The 12,170-nt window shown below is 51.7% G+C and overlaps 1 protein-coding gene across 1 annotated transcript in view; it reads right to left on the reverse strand.

The window, feature by feature from the left end:
* The window catches only part of RIPOR3 (RIPOR family member 3), a 105,505-nt gene that overhangs the window by 47,366 nt on the left and 45,969 nt on the right, over positions 1 to 12,170 (reverse strand). The gene's annotated exons all lie outside the window — the stretch shown is intronic.

Below are 12,170 nucleotides of genomic sequence, written 5' to 3' on the forward strand. Positions count from 1 at the left end.
AATCACTTGAACCTGGGAGGTGGAGGTTGCAGTGAGCTGAGATCATGCCACTGCACTCCAGCCTGGGCAACAGAGCAAGACTCTGACTAAAAAAAAACAAAAAACAAAAAACAAAAAATAGTCAATTGTTAAATGTTCAGGAATTTTCTGAGCCTGTTGACATCACGTTGGTGGTTTGAAATCAGCCACAGTAAACGTATTTACACCACAGAAAGCGGCAAGTTCTACAAGTTAGGGTTTGTCTGCTGGTTGTTAAACATGTATGAGCTCCTCACTGCTGTTACCCCTATCAGCACCTATGCGGGGCCTGAGAAGCTGCTCAAACTGCTTGATCCCCCCAGCCAACCCAGGCAAGAGAATAAGGACGGAGTAGGGAGGGATTCCCAAAGGTGAGTAGTTGAGACGTACTCCGGAGCCAGCCTGGGCACTGGAGCTGGAAGGGGGCTTCCCCGGCCCCTCCCTCTGCACCTTCCTATCAGAAGCCTTCTGGGCCGTTCCTGGAGCTTCACCCCAGTCACTCCACTTCAAGGTCAGAGAGAAGGACAATTGCTAAGCAGTTCCTCCCGATGCAAAGCTCAAAACAAGCCCCAGGTCCTCCTGCTCAGTGTGAGAGAGAGGACGACGAAGGAGGGAAACTAAGGCTCGGAGCAGACCTGTAGAACTTGACAGCGGATTCATCACTCATAGCACCGTGAGGTTCAATGGCCCCATTTTTCATATGAGGAAAGAAAGGCTCTGAGAGGTGAGAGGCGACTCAGGGACACACATATTTCTTTCTTTATTTCCTTTTCCTTCTTTCTTTCTTTTCTTTTTTTTTTTTTTTTTAGACAGGGTCTAACTCTATTGCCCAGGCTGGCGTGCAGTGACACGATCTCAGCTCACTGCAACCTCCACCTGCTGGGCTCAAGCCATCCTCCCACATCAGCCTTTCACGTGGCTGGGACTACAGGCACACACCACCACTCCCAGCTAATTTTTGTATTTATTGTAGAGATAAGGTTTCGCCATGTTGTCCAGGCTGTTCTCGAACTCCTGAGCTCAAGCGATCCACCCACCTCAGCTTCCCAAAGTGCTAGGATTATAGCCGTGAGCCACCGCGCCTGACCAGGACACTCATTTTTCAAACTGAAGTCTGGTTCTTCCTTCTTCCACGTGCCATGGCCACATGGATTGGCTTCCTGGCTAAACCCTCCTCATCTTTCAGCCCAGACGTCCCCTCCCCCAGGAAGCCTTCCTGGACACCTCCCCACTCCTAGCTGTGTCTGGTGTTTCCTCTGGATGCCCCTGACCTCCTCTGTTATAGCGGACTGTGAATGGTGACTTGTCTATCTCTCCATCCTAGACAGGGAGCTCCCTGCAGGCAGGGACCAGGTGCATGGAAGATTCATAACACATCTTTATTGAACCAGAAAACAATGAAGGAAAGGTTGACGCTGCTTCCCCTACTTCACCAGGCTGTGCAGCCCAAGAGGAAGGTGCTGGAATAATAACAGTAATACTAATACTAATAACCACTATGTGCTAGACTCTAAGGCAAAGATGGACAAATGTTTTCTGTAAAAAGCCAGATAGAAAGGCTGAGCGCAGTGGCTCACACCTGTAACCCCAGTACTTTGGGAGGCCAAGGTGGGTGGATCATCTGAGGTCAAGAATTCAAGATCAGCCTGGACAACATGGTGAAACCCCGTCTCTACTAAAAACACAAAAATTAGCCGGGCGTGGTGGCGCATGCCTGTAGTCCCAGCTACTCTGGAGGCTGAGGCAGGAGAATCACTTGAATCCGGGAGGCAGAGGTTGCAGTGAGCCGAGATCGAGCCACTAAACTCCAGCCTGGACAACAGAGCTAGACTCCATCTCAAAAACAAACAAACAAACAAAAAGCCAGATAGTACATATTTTTGGTTTTTCAGGCCATACAGTTTTTGTCACAACTACTCAGTTCTAGCATTTTAGAGCAAAACCAGCTGCAGACATTATGTAAATGAATTATGCCATGGCTGTGTTTCAGTAAAACTTTATTTACAAAAGCTGCAGCAGCTGTTGAGGATGATGGGTGGCCCTGCCTCTGACCCTTGGGTAGCCAGCACTGCCTGCTACCTGCTCTGAGGACTTAAAATTCTCATTTCATTCTCCCAACACCATATGAGACAAGTACTATTATTATCCCCATTTTGCAGATAAGGAAACCGAGGCTCAGCGACTCACGCCTATAATTCCAGCACTTTGAGAGGCTGAGATGGGCGGATCACTTGAGCCCAGGAGTTCGAGACCAGCCTGGGTCTCATAGTGAGACCCGGTCCCCACAAAAAATACAAAAATTACCCAGATGTGGTGGCGTGCACCTGTAGTCGAGCTACTGCGGCAGGCTGAGGTGGGAGGATCATTAGAGACTTCCCAGCAAGTCGAGGCTGCAGTGAGCTGAGACTGCACCACTCCAGCCTGGCTGACACAGTGAGACCCTGTCTGAAAAGAAGGAAAGGAAGGAAAGAAGGAAAGGAAAAAGGAAAGGAAGAAAAGAAGGAAACCGAGGCTCAGAGAGGACGGAAATGAGTCCTCCGAGGTCACACAGGTAGGAAATGCCAGAGCTGAAACTGGACCGGGGTGCGTTGGACTCCAAAGCCTGGCTTCGGGACTCCGCTGCACTTGCTCCCGCAGCTTTGCTGAGGACACGGGCCCCTCCCAGGAGCCAGACCTCCTCCAGGGGGCAAGAGGCCTCAGAATGGAAATAGGATTGGGAGGGGGACCTGCCAAGCTAGAAAGGTAGCCCTGGGTGGTGGCCGAGAAAATCAAGCCCAACCTCTTTTGGCTTCAGGGTGTTGCAGCCCCAGCCCCTGTGGGCCCCCTTGGGGCCGGCGGACAGCGACAGTTCCCGGGCAGCTCAGCTGCGCCCCCTCCCGGCTGGGCCTGGTGGGGCTGATCCATGACGTTGACTTGGAGTCCAGCCAAGCAGTGTTTCTTGTGGTAAAAGAAACAGACCTCCCCCTGGATGATTGGGGATGGGATGGCCAGGCTGAGACCCACAATCTCAGGAGCCTTCAGCAGACAGCTCCTGACAAGTCCAGTTTGTCACCTGCGACCAAGGGTGACATTCCTGATGTTTAAGCAATGGCACAGCAGCAAATGGAGGCTGGGTGCTGGAGCAGGGTCTTGAAGACCCTGTCCCCTCCCACCATGTGTCACCACCCCTGCTGGGGCTGGCATTAACCCTTTAGCTACTGGATTGTGGGCAGGTCTAGGAGGTCCCTGGGGAGGCATCAGGAAGAGAGGAGGGACGCTCGGGTGGCTTAGGGCAGCCCTGGGTAACCAGCACTCTGCAGGCATGAGAGACAGGGCAGAGACCCTGCTGGGCCCCAGGGCAGAGAAGGGAGGCACAGAGTCATTGCAGTTCCCAAACCTTTGGTGGCAGACAGGACAGCCTCTTCCACTCCGTGTCCCTCGCTGCCTCTCTCTGGCCTGGCACTTAGAACTGATGCCGTTCAGACCTGGCTGGTGTATGCGGGGAGAGGAAGCCAGATGCTCCCAGACACTGGGGACTGTCCTGGGCCTCCGTCCCCAAGGTGTGGCTGGAGGAAGCAGAGTCTACTCCCGCTAAGTCTGTCCGCTCACTGCTGGCCAAAGCTGCCCTGCGTCTCCTCCCCACCGCCAGCCAGAGGGAACCTGCAATTTCACCTCATTTAGAGGTAAAACATCTAAATTTAACGTTATGGGCTTTTAGGGCTAGGTGGCTTTTATGCCTGAGTACCTCACTTAGGGCTCCTTTTTATCCACTCAAATGCCAGCTAGGGCTTAGTCTGCTTATAGGAGTTTCCAAAATAGCTCCTTTGGTTTCGCATGAAAGGAAATGGCAAAATAGCCCAGGAAGAGGAATGTGAGTTTACACAGAAGACAGACAGGCGCCCGAGGAGGCTTCTCTGGGAACCAGTTCGCCTGTACCAGAGGGGGCCCGAGAAAGTGTGGAGTCCAAAAGTCCAACTCGCTCATTTTACCGATGGCAAGACTAAGCCCAGGATGGTCACACAACTTGCCTGGACCACCCAAAGGCGACTGGAAGAGCCAGAAGAACCCAAACTACTCCTCCCTGCCAAAGCACAGGCCTCAGCTGGAGCCCCCCTCCAGCCTTTGCCCTGGCTGTGTCCTCTGCCTGGCACACCCCTCCCTTCCCCCAGGTCTTCCCTATCACTCTCTCCCAGCTTGCAGGCCTCACAACCAAGGCCACCTCCTCAGAGAGGTCCTCCCTGACCCCCTTGGCTAACGTGGACTTGCCCCTCACCCGTATCCTTCAAATAACTCATGGTTCTGATTGTCTTATTCATCAGTTAATCAAGTATCCTTCTCAACAATCTTCACTCCAGGGGGCAGGGGGTTTTTCTGTCTTTTTAAAAAAAATTTTTGGGGCCAGGCGCACTCGTATAATTATGGGCTCACGCCTGTAATCCCAGAACTTTGGGAGGCTGAGGCTGGTGGATCACCTGAGGTCAGGAGTTCAATATCAGCCTGGCCAACATGGTGAAACCCCATCTGTACTAAAAATACAAAAATTAGCCAAGCGTAGTGGCGGGCTCCAGTAATCCCAGCTACTCAGGAGGCTGAAGCAGGAGAATTGCTTGAACCCAGGAAGCGGAGGTTGCAGTTAGCTGAGATCACACCGTTGCACTCCAGCCTGGGTGACAAAGCAAGACTTCGTCTCAAAAAAAAATTTTTTTTAATAAATAAATACATAAATTATTATTATTATTATTTTTATAGAGATGGGTCTTGCTATGTCGCCCAGGCCGGTCTCAAACTCCTGGCCTCAAGCGATCCACATGGTGTAAGCCACCATGCCCAGCCTGCTGGTTTTTAAAGAGCATATTTAAATGAAAAGAGACAAATTTAAAGGACGCTTGGTTTAAATAGAGCAGGTTGGAACCACCTTCAGGGCAGCCCATGGTCCTGGCTCTGCCATCCTCCAGAACCACCTGGAGCCAGGAGGGGACACCCAAGGTGTCTCTGCAGAGGACAGCGGCCTGATGGATAGACACAAAATGAGTGCCCTGATTTCTGATTTAAGAGAAGAACAAGCAGCTCCTTGGGAAGCCCCAGTGTCCCCTGCGGTCCACTGTCCCAGGACTGCAGGCAAAGGGACGCCTCCTGACCGCAGAATAGTCAACAGCAGGCACGGGAGTGAGGACCGGGATCCAGGAAGGCCGCTTCCCTCTGTCTATCAGTCTGCAGCTCTGGGTCCCAGCTCACTCCACTGGGGTTTTCCCAGATAAAGATGACTCATGAATTTCTTTGAATTATCTAGAGGGCATTTTAATTCAAATGGCCCCATCACTGCCTCGTCACCACTCCCACCAGCCATGCCAGGGGTCAGCCAGGGGTCACCTTGAAGACAAAGTCTCTCTTTGGGAAAGAAGCCTTTGAGGCCACTGTGGGGTCGCTGTGTGTCGGGGCGCCAGGTGGGAAGGCAGCTGGGGCCTGCCCAGGCTAGGGAAGAGAGCATGGGGGAGTGGAGGGTGATGGGGTAGCGGGAGGGAGCGGGGGAAGCTGGGCCTCCAAGAAGCACAGGCTGACTTGGGAATCCCATCTCAAACGTGCCCCACCCTGGTCTCCAGCTGTAGGAGCAGTGATAAGGATGAGGACAGGTAGGAGGGACTGAGATGAGATGAGAGCAATTGGAGCCTGCAGACAGACCCCTGACACTGAGGGAGTGAGGTGACCTGGTGGTGGCTATTCCAGGCCAAGCACCTTTGTTCAACTGTCAAAAACTAGAAACAGGCCAGGCGCAGTGGCTCATGCCTATAATCCCAGCACTTTGGGAGGCCGAGGTGGGTGGATAACTTGAGGTCAGGAGTTTGAAACCAGCCTGGTCAACATGGTGAAACCCCATCTCTACTAAAAACACAGAAATTAGCCAGGTGTCGTGGTGCATGCCTGTAATCCCAGCTACTCGGGAAGCTGAGGCAGGAGAATTGCTTGAACCCAGGAGGCAGAGGTTGCGGTGAGCCAAGATTGCACCACTGCACTCTAGCCTGGGAGACAGAGCGAGACTCCAACTCAAAAAAAAAAAAAACCTGAAAACAGCAATAATGCCAGTGGTACCCAACACAGCTACAGGACTTGTGCAGTGCCAGGCATTGCTCAAAGAATTCACTCATTGAATTGCTGATACCCAGGAAGTCTGGCCTCAAGCCTGAGCTCTGCCCCCGTTGAGCAGAACCCCTCTTTCTAAACCCCGGACACTGGGCTGGACACACAGCCTCTCACTCACCCCCACAGCTCCCCGGGGGGAGGGCACTGTTACCATTGTATAGACCAGGAGGCTGAGGCTCGAGATGGAGCCACCTGAAGTGGCAAGTTGGTAGCATTGTACCTCCAATGACTCACCAAAACGCCTGCATAAAAATCCAGGTGCAGTGGCACTCACCTGTAGTCCCAGCTACCTGGGAGGCTGAGGCAGGAGGAGCACTTGAGCCCAGGAAGTTTGAGGCCAGCTTGGGCAACACAATGAGCCAAAAATAAATAAATACAATACAGGTAAAGTGCTTGTGTATAGGCAGTGTGGTGCAGGTGTGTGTACGCCTGACCTAGGTCCCAGGAGTGACTAAGGGACACGCAGAGTGGGGCTCTCCAATCAGAAGCCCTCGCTCTGGAATTGGTTATGGGAGGGTCCCTAGACCTCGGCATGTAATGCTTTGCTGTGGAGGCTGTCCTGTGGGTTCAGCAGTGTCCCCACACCAGGAGCACAGCCTGTGACAGCCTGGCACATCTCCAGACATTGCCACACATCCCTGTGCTAAAGGCATCTCTTTGGACCTGGGCTGGAGCGTTCATTAACCCATATGGTGGCTTAGGCATAATTTTCCATGGGCGAAATGAGTAGTATTGAAGACACTATGGTATTTGGTTGGCTACAGTATTGCTCAGGCACCTTCCCCTCACACGAACAGGTGTGGGACTCTGGCAGACCACACAGCCTGACACCCACGGAGTGGCCCTGGGTCTGCGGCTCCCACAGGGCCTCTGCCACTCCAGCCGTGACACACACACATGCTGTCACCAGCCTAGGATGTGCACAAAGCCTGTAGGTCTGAGACCAAGGACATGAGCTTGGAGGAGCTGGCTGGATTCCTCAGACCTCTGGGGCCCGTTTGCCAGAGCAGAGCCGAGACCTGCCTGAGACCTGCCTTCATTGCAACCCTGGCCTTGTGGCACGGCTGCAAGGGAGGAGAGACCGGGTGAAGGGCTACTTCCCCTTTCCATCCAAAAACACACAAACAAAAAACGCCTGAGCTTGATGAACACATGCACTGGTCAGGCTCAGCTCCACACAGGGAGGATGTAGATTCAAACCCAGGTGGGCTGAACTCCGAAGCACACTTCGGCCAACCACTGGTCACTGGAGTGAACTGCCCCCGACCCTCTGTCATCTCAGGGACACAGACCCTGCCCCCCTCCGCAAGGCTGGACAGCAGAGCAGCTTCCCTCTACAAAATGGTCAGAAAGGCAAAGAAAGACTTCCACACCCTGCCGCTGCCTGGGAGAACGCTGAGCTTCCTTTCTGCAGTGACCTCTCCACTAGACGCACAGGCCCACGCATGCGCCCACGAACACGTGTGAATTACTTCTAGGATCAGAAGGCAAAAAAATGTTCTTTAGGTCAAAGAAAATGTGTTATTATGTAATAGTAATGTATTCCTTGTTATAGCAAGTTGTAATATGCACTTCTTTTTTTTTTTTTTTTTTTTTTTTTTTAGACAGAGCTTTGCTCTTTTTGCCCAGGCTGGAGTGCAATGGTGCAATCTCGGCTTACCGCAACATCTGCCTCCTGGGTTCAAGCAATTCTCCTGCCTCAGCCTCCTGAGTAGCTGGGATTACAGGCATGCACCATCACGCCTGGGTAATTTTTTGTATTTTTAGTAGAGACAGATTTTCTCCATGTTGGTCAGGCTGGTCTCAAACTCCTGACCTCAGGTGATCCGCCTGCCTCAGCCTCCCAAAGTGCTGGGATTACAGGCGTGAGCCACCACGTCTGGCTCACTTCTCCTTTTTTTTTTTTTTTTTTCTGAGAGAGAGACAGGGCTCACTCTATCACCCAGGCTGGAGTGCAGTGGTGGGATCACAGCTCACTGCAGCCTTGACCTCCTGGGTTCCATCGATCCTCCCATCTCAGCCTCCTGAGTAGCTAGGACTACAGGCATGTGCCACTGCACCCGGCTAATTTTTTAAAAATTTCTTTAGAGACAGGGTCTCTCTATGTGCCCCAGGCCAGGGTGCAGTGGTGTGATCATAGCTCACTGCAGCCTCCAACTCCTGGACTGAAGCAGTCCTCCCACCTCAGCCTCATGAGTAGCTGGGACTACAGGTGTGAGCCCCATACCTGGTCCTATTTCTTATTGGAAGGGCCACTGCAGGCCAAGATGCTCGGTGCCCAGGGAAGTCATAGCACGGCCCTGCCCTTGACCCCTTCCAGCCCTCCTGGGAATCTGTCCCCAGCCACCTCCAGGCCACAGGCTCCTTCCCCATCTCTTCCCCACCCAGGAGCTGTGTTACACAGATCACTTTAGCGTTTCCCACGCTAAACCACTGAAACTGAGGGTTTTATCTCCCACTCTCCTTGCTCCCAGTTCCGCACGGCCACTGGGCTGGCTGAGACAGAGCCGCTGGAAGTGCCCGGCAGGACCTCGCACTTGACCTTCAGCCTCTTACTTAACCTTCGCAATGCAGGACGGTAGCCTCCACTGGGTCCTGTTCAGCTGCTACTCCTAGAAATGGTCTGGGGGGTGAGGGTGGGGCCCCCTGCAGAGCCCTTGGATGTGTGTTTGCGCCATGGCAGTAGTACACGCACCCCCTTCTGCTTCCGCAGAACCTGGCCGGCTCCTCCCCATCCCAGGGGGAGAGGCTCCTCCTGCTCCCACTTCCCTCCTTTACGTTGGGCTACTACTCTTAGGGGTGGGCCTTTGTTTACTTTGCATTTTCCTGATTCCTAATGAGATTAAGCATATTGCCTTAGGTTTACCGGTTTCCCAGTTTCCTCTTCTGGGAATTATCAGTTCCTATTCCTTTGTGCAGTTATCTGCCTTCTTCTTCTTGATTGCTGGGAGCGGCTGATAAATCCTAGATGACCATCCTTTCTCAGTTTTCTCCCAGCCCCTCACCTTTTAATCTTACATTGTTCTGTGTGTGTGTGTGTGTGTGTGTGTGTGTGTGTGTGTGTGTGTGTGTGTGTGAGAGAGAGAGAGAGAGAGAGAGAGAGAGAGAGAAAGAGGGAGAGAGATACAAGCTTCAAATACTTATGTGGCCAAATCCGTCACAGGTTTTCCTTCTGTGTTTTACAATTTGGAAACTGCTTTCTGGTCTCTAAGATTAAGATGCTAATCTGTTAACCACTGGTGTTTAATTCCCTGGGGGCGAAGCTTGTCTTCCCAGCCAGGCTGCAAAGTCCCCCAGGGTATGTCTCCCTCTCCCCCCTCCCCCCATGAGGCCTTAGTCAAGAGATTCCACTGCTCCTCAGAAATACCCTGAATTTGTCCCCTCCTTCCTGCCTCCACCCCTGCTCGCCAGGACCAATCCCTGCCTCCCTCTCACCCTCTGCCCCACATGATTACCACAGCGATTTAAAAAAAAAAAATCCATCAGATGCCAGGTGCTGTGGCTCACGCCTGTAACCCCAGCACTTTGGGAGGTCGAAGCGGGCAGATCACCTGAGGTCAGGAGTTCGAGACCAGCCTGACCAACATGGAGAAACCCTGTCTCTACTAAAAATACAAAATTAGCTGTGCGTAGTGGCACATGCCTGTAATCCCAGCTACTCAGGAGGCTGAGGCAGGAGAATTGCTTGAACCCGGGAGGCGGAGGTTGCGGTGAGCCGAGATTGCACCATTGCACTCCAGACTGGGCAACAAGACCGAAACTCCATCTCAAAAAAAAAAAAACCCAAAAAGAATAGAAAAATGTCCATCAGGGCTGGATGCAGTGGCTCAAGCCTGTAATCTCAGCAGTTTTTTTTTTTTTTTTGAGATGGAGTCTCGCTCTGTCACCCAGGCGGAAGTGCAGTGGCTGGATCTTGGCTCACTGCAACCTTTGCCTCCAGGCTCCAGTGATTCTCCCGCCTCAGCCTCCCGAGTAGCTGGGACTACAAGTGCGCACCACTAGGCCAGGCTAATTTTTGTGTTTTTTTTTTTTTTTTTTTTTTTTTTTAGTAGAGTTGGGGTTTCACCATCTTGGCCAGGCTGGTCTCAAACTCCTGACCTCAAGTGATCCTCCCGCCTTGGCCTCCCAAAGTATGGGGATTACAGCTGTGAGCCACCATGTCTGGCCAAATCCCACCACTTTGGGAGGCCGAGGTGGGAAGACCGCTTAAAGCCAGGAGTTTGAGACCAGCCTGGGCAACACAGAGAGACCCATCTCTACAAGAAGTGAAAAAAAAAGTTGGGCACATGTTCTCAGGACCCCCTGAGGCTATGTCTTGGGTCATGGTCACTCATAAATAAATTTTTTTAATTAAAAATAAATGTTGAAAAATTAGCTGAGCATGGTGGTATGTACTTGTAGTCCCAGCTAAGGCAGGAGGATTTCTTTCTTTTTTTTTCTTTTTTTTTTTTTTTGAGATGGAGCCTCGCTCTGTCGCCCAGGCTGGAGTGCAGTGGCGCAATCTCGGCTCACTGCAAGCTCTGCCTCCCGGGTTCACGCCATTCTGCCATTCTCCTGCCTCAGCCTCCCGAGTAGCTGGGACTACAGGCGTCCGCCACTGTGCCCGGCTAATTTTTTGTATTTTTAGTAGAGATAGGGTTTCACCGTGTTAGCCAGGACGGTCTCGATCTCCTGACCTCGTGATCCACCCGCCTCGGCCTCCCAAAGTGCTGGGATTACAGGCGTGAGCCACCGCACCCAGCTGGGAGGCTAAGGCAGGAGGATTTCTTGAGCCCAGGAGTTCAAGGCTGCAGTGAGCCAGGATTGTGCCACTGCACTCCAGCCTGGGCAACAGAATGAGACCACATCTCTAAAAAAAATTTAAAAATAAATAAAAAATAAAAATGTCCCTTAGTTTGTCACTATATTGCCCAGGCTGGTTTGGAACTCCTGGCCTCATGTAATCCTCCCAGCTCAGCCTCCCAAAGCGCTGGGATTACAGGCATGAGCCACTGCACCTGACCCCAACCGAAAATTCTTAAGGCACATTTTTGACACTAAAAACATAGTATTTTATAACTGCTAAAATAGATATGTTAATTCTAGTCTTTTCTTGTGCACAGAAACAAATTACCACTTTAGTTTCTCAAGGAGGACATGTATACATGTTAAATGCATTAATTTGTTTAATATAAACATGAAATACTTTTTATAACCTGGATTGGTACATATTCTTTTCTTTTTTTTCTTTGAGGCAAGATCTGGCCCTACCACCAGGCTGGAGTGCAGTGGTGCAATCTTGGCTCACTGCTACCTCTGCCTCCCGGGCTCAAGCAATCCTCCCACCTCAGTCTCCTGAGTAGCTGGGACTACAGGCATGTGCCACCATGCCCGGCTAATTTCTGTTTTGGTTTTTTTGTTTGCTTTTTTTTTTTTTTTTTTTTTTTTTTTGTAGAGACGGAGTTTCACCATGTTGCCCAGACTATTCTCAAACTCCTGGGCTCAAGCGATCCTCAACCTCAACCTCCCGAAGTGTTGGGATTCCAGGTGTGAGCCACCACACCCAGCCCTTTTATTTATTTTTTATTTTTTTTTGAGACGGAGTTTCGCTCTTGTCACCCAGGCTGGAGTGCAGGGGCGTAATCTTGGCTCATTGCAACCTCCACCTCCGTGGTTCAAGCAGTTCCCCGGCCTCAGCCTCCCGAGTAGCTGGGATTACAAGCACACGCCACCAAGCCCAGCTAATTTTTTTGTATTTTTAGTAGAGACAGGGTTTCATCATGTTGACCAGCCTGGTTTCAAACTCCTGACCTCAGGCAATCCGCCTGCCTCAGCCTTCCAAAGTGCTGGGATTACAGGCATGAGCCACTGCGTCTGGCCCCCATTTCTTATTATACAGTAGTTTACAAAAAAATCCCAGCAGCCAGCTCCAGAGAGGCCTTGTTCTGTGGTGTCTAAGGATGGAGCCCAGGCAGGGACGGCCAAAAGCTCGCTACCCACTGCCCAGGAAGGCAGGAGCACCGTTGCGTCCCGTTCCTATCCCTCAAAAATAAATC

The sequence above is a fragment of the Gorilla gorilla genome, chromosome 21 (assembly GCF_029281585.2).
Source record: "Gorilla gorilla gorilla isolate KB3781 chromosome 21, NHGRI_mGorGor1-v2.1_pri, whole genome shotgun sequence".
NCBI lineage: Eukaryota > Metazoa > Chordata > Mammalia > Primates > Hominidae > Gorilla > Gorilla gorilla.